The sequence below is a fragment of the Cupressus sempervirens genome, chromosome 11, assembly GCF_028749045.1.
Source record: "Cupressus sempervirens isolate cs-2001-9-10 chromosome 11, ASM2874904v1, whole genome shotgun sequence".
NCBI lineage: Eukaryota > Viridiplantae > Streptophyta > Pinopsida > Cupressales > Cupressaceae > Cupressus > Cupressus sempervirens.
In genome coordinates this window covers 296,091,272-296,096,735 of record NC_143128.1, presented here as the reverse complement: position 1 = coordinate 296,096,735, position 5,464 = coordinate 296,091,272, and positions in this window count along the sequence as shown.

The following is a 5,464-nucleotide window of genomic DNA, read 5'->3' as shown; positions in this document are numbered from 1 at the left end:
TGCTCAAAAAATCCTTTTTTTAATGCTCTAACAATCTTGTCCATGCTAGTCCACGCGTTCTATATGTATGCATGCTCTAACAATTTTATTCTTCAGCTTCACATCAATTGAATCCTATGATGACGCCACAGGCATCGACTGTTGCACCATCTACTGGTACACAAATCCTTCTTTTTCTCTCTTATGACAACAACAAACTTTTTTTTTTTTTACAACTTTTTAACATCAATTATCATTTGTTCTTTTATACTTCGTGACAAAAACTTATGAAACTTATGAAAATTTTTGCAATAGGAGCTACAACATCATTTCCTGGATGTTCCTATGTTCCTAGTACGAGAACGGTGAAGGATGTCACATTGATCGTCAGCGACGATGAAGGCATTCCATTAAAAGTAGCCAAAGTTCCAGGTACTTTAAAGTTATTATTATTCTATAGTGATATAATAGTAATTTAGTTTTTGATCACTCTTCATCGACTAATGATCCCATGATTGTTTTGTAGGGAATGATCTTTTTTGGAGAAAACTTGGTGATGAGTGTTTGCGAATATTCGGACCCACCATGCGTACCTGGTGGAAGATCATATCCTAACTAAAACCCCAAACCATTATTTTGATTTTATATCATTGCTATAATATTTTTCCTTTTCATCCATTTCTTGAACTATATTAAAGGTAGCTTCACTTCATTTATGAGTCTAACATGTTTTTTTTTACTTAAAAGATAGAATAACCAACGCAAACTGTTGAAGGATGATCTTATAGAGAGCATGACCCAACTCTTTGGACCTCGTGCATTCGAGAGAAACAAGCTCCTTGAAAAAGTTGGTTTATGTTTGAAGTATATTAGGGACCAGTACAGGAAAAATTTACGGGATAACCCTAGGTACGAGCGTCCGCCCTATGTTCCTGAGGCTGAGTGGCAGGCTCTAATTTTGGATGGAAAGTATAAAGCTGACAAGAAAAATAATATTACACCAGTGGAGAGTACAGCAAGGTATGTCATACTGTTGAGAATCTAATTATGTACTAATTAACCTCTATATTTATACTATCTAACATATTTCAAACTTTTCATAGATTTCCTAACACATCAAAGGCAACAAAGGCAAGACTAGAAAAGTATGGGACACACAAGCTCAGCTCTGGTAGTTTTTCGAAACTTCAAGCAAGAGTTCTATGTATTAGTAATTGAAAATTTGTATCAAAATTTTTATATAATGTGATGGGAATTGCTAGGACTCCCTTATTTAGCTCATCAATTATAAATAGGTCAATAGAGTATAATAACAGTAGTGGATTTTCATATTCAATATAAACAATTCAACAATTGAAGTCAGACTCTGCAATCTAGATTAGTGAAGATACCTTCATTTACTAATATGACATTATTTAAAATCTCACCCTTGATGTTTCCATCTCCATAGATTTCAAACTGATCTTGGGGAGGAGCAAGCTCATAGGGATGGGTATGATAAAAGTAAGGCCACCTAGCAATAGAATTGCAGCAGATGTAAGTGTATGGAATGTTGGATGCCTCAATTGCCCTCCTAACAACTCTCTTTTCTTTGTAAAATCTTAGCCCTGGTTCTACTGGATTGGCTCTGTCTATATCATGCCCAAATTTCGAAGGAAGAAACCTTTGCATCAAAGTTCAACAATTCTTAAGTCTATTACAGTTAACAAGCATTCATGGTAATAATGTTAGGGTCCTATGTTCTGACCTTAATAGTGCCAATTTCTTAAATGGCGTCTACAATCTTAAGCTAATATGTAAGTTGAGCACCGCCCACAATTGAAATAACAATATCAATGCCTTGCATGGCCTTTACCATTGAATTATGATCACTTAAATCTCCCTGCAAAACACCCATTATAATATACATGCACATTAATAAGACCCATTACAAAACATGTAGACATTAATAAAACCCATTACAACACAAATTTTTACAACTATAATATAGCTCATGATCCCAACCAAATTAGACTCATTGATAAGGAGATCACTGACCGAACACCCCTTCTTAACGTAATTTCTAAATACCCAACTTCACAACAAGATAGTCAAACATGATTATTTGTGAGATGACCGCTATCTAAAAATTTAGCAAACAGCTACAATAGTAGTTACCATGAACAAACAAGCAAAGCTTAATCATATATTCTAAACCTATATGACCAATCAAAATAATCTATAGTCTGTAAAATCAATATTTTAAACAAGTACACACACTTTACAACTGTGCCATACATATCACACACACTTTACAACTGTGCCATACATATCTACCACAAAATCTTAGTTATGAACAGAGCTAGTGACATACATAGACAATGTTAACACCAGAATCTTTCAATTCATGGAGGCACTTTTCTTTGGCAGAATCATGGGAAGTGATGGGTCTAATGAGAGTATAGGTAGAATGGCCTGCATTTACAGCTGCAAGAGCAAAAAAGTGACCAATATAACTAGTGGCTCCAATCACTAATATTTTACTTTTCTCTTCATTCACAAAATCCTCATATGAAGAAATCTCACAAATGGAGGCCATGGTTGAGACTGAACTTTCCTCCAATAGTTGAGAATAAAGGCAGTGATGAATGAGGGAATGCAGCAGCACTTGGAACCATTTTTATTTCCAAAGAGCTGAACTAACTCTTACCCAACTTAAGAATTTGGAGAAAATATGTTGGTACAAGCAAAGCATACAAACACGCAACATTTATATAGTAGATTGCTCCAACAAAACTGCTCGATTTTTATCCTATTATATTGTGATGGATATAGATGATTTGTTGTTGATATTTTAACTACCCTCCATTGGTTGATGAAAAAATGAAAGTAAAATTCACCATACCATGCAAAAATGCAGGGCTCAGAGTTCAAGAGATGCCTCACAGAAGAGGATAAGAGAATTGGCTTCCAACAAGGCTATAGAGTCGTGGCTAAATGGCTACGAGCTGAAATCAGTGTGGAAGGTTCTAATAATGATGCATATGAGCCATAGGTAAATAAGCTAAATGAAATTTATTTCAAATTGAATACTTTACCAATTAGTCTATTTGATGTTGAGTTCCAATATAAAGTGAGTATATCTGTTTTAAGCAAGCAATGATAACAATGCGTAGGATGTTGGAATGCAGCTTGACAATCCTTCTACACAATCTGTGGATGCCGAAGGTTCGCATGATGTGCATCCCAGTGGTGGAGGTATACATTTGCTATTAATTTTTTTATATGTAATTGAAATTGGTGTTTGGATTAAAGTAACATTTTGTATAGCATTTGTAGAGGATCTAGGGGTCGATGTTCATGACCGTGTTGACATTGAGTCCAGACAAAATGATGTGGTCAAATCAGGTAAAGAGCACCACCGTTATGTTATTTAAAATAATTAAATACTTGTAACAATTATAATAAATTATTTTAAATTTAACTCTTTTATTTTTTTATTGCAGAGGACCCCCCTTTGCAATAGCATAGGAATTTGAGATCATCAAGAACAGAGAACAGAACAACTGATGAGGGGGGAATTAATGATGAAACTGATGCTCCTCTTAGAGCTTAAATAGAAAAAATAAATAGAAAGAAAAAAAAGAAATGATTGTCATCTGCATACCTTAATTGATAATGACTGAATTTTATTTCTCAATGAATTTAATTATGTGCTAATGAATGTTCATGAATTATGTGTTAATGCAAAATATTGATGAATGTTGCATGTTAACGAATCTAATGTGTTAATGAATGTTATCATGTGATATTGATTGAATGTTACATTTTATTAATGGTTGAAAGAATGAATGAATGTTAGATGTTAACGGGGAATGTAGAGTGATGGTAGGGGGAGGGGGGTGGGGCCAAATGAGCTTCCACCTTCACGTGGTTGGCCCTGTTTAGTAGAGAATATTAAACTATTCTCGAAACAAAGTGAAGCTCAATAAGATACTAACAATAGGTAGAAACAAGAAGACATAACAAGCTCCTTCTAGAACATAACTCTTCCCAATTATTGCTATCTTCCCCACACTAGGAGTCTCCATCATATTCTCATATGCCTGCAACAAAATTAGAATAACTAACCAAAAATAACTCATATTTTCATACTTCTCCATGCTTGGAATATAATCACCTTGTTTAGCCTTCTCTTGGCTCTTCATCTCCATTGTCTTCTCATCCTTCTCTTTGCACCTTGAGACCTCTACTGCTGTCTGCAACATGTCTTCACACCCTTGCCATTTGCCTTGGTATACCAATTCTTGGTTGGTGGCTATTCTATCCGATTCAGTCATCATTGTCTTTGTGAATTTTCTTTGTCCAACTTTCAATGGACACCATATAGAACCAATCAATATCATATCTGCTTCTCCAAGCCTTGTTTCTTTGCTATTTACATTAGCATTTGTACTTTTCATCTTTATTCCAATCATCTCCTTTCCCTCAAGCCCTTCAAGACTTGATCTTTTTCTGTCTTCGTTAGCATCCTTTCTCTTTACCTCTGCTACAACCTTTTGAACCTTTTTAGTGTTAGGTTCTCCATGCTCTTCAACACTTGATTGCTGCTCATTTGTTATTTGTCCTTCAAATGGACAACTTGTCTTCATATCATCCTTTTCTAGGTTCTTTTCCTCAACCTCATTCTCATTAGCTGTTTGCTTCAAATCATCATCCTTTTTTACCGAAACATCTTCCATTGCTTCACCATGTTCCTCTTTTATTAGGAACCTTTCCCTCTCAAAGATAGTGGTAACAAGATACAAGGAGAGAAAATAGTTTTTGACACTTGGAAGGAATAGAAGCAGTTAATTTTTTGAGTCCTCCTTCTGTCACAAATGAAATGAGTACATGGATTGATGATGATTATGAGATTGTTCTTACTGCATCTCAACATCATACATTGAGGATGACATAGTAGGGATTGAATCTAGGGATCATCATTCAGATTATGTGAAGCTACTTGGAGATAAGGATGTTGATCAAAATTATCCTTCACCTTTTAAAAAGTACATGACATTGACTAGCATGTCAGTGTTTGTGCATGAGAAGAGTAATATTTGTAATGTCAGTCAATCAAAAAATACATTGTGTGTCAAATCTAATCACCTCGAGGAAGATAGACAAAGAGATGTGATGGTGAAGGATAGGAACAAGTAGGTGAGAAAATTTTTTGATGAAACTATGGCAAGCGAAGAACTAGGGAAATTAAGGGATCATGCTAAAGATGTTGAAAGAGCTCTATGATATCTAGGCATGCGAAGATGATAGCTTCACAAGAAAGAGAGAAGTTGTAGAAAATTAAATAGGAGAGATTGTTCAGACTAAGTATTGTAATTCAAATATTGATTCAAGAACTTTACTCACATTTACCTTGTCAAAAATCTCAACATATAGCATTGAAGTCCTTTAAGGATGAGGTAACAAGACAATAAGCAAGAATAGATCAACAACTATATATCGT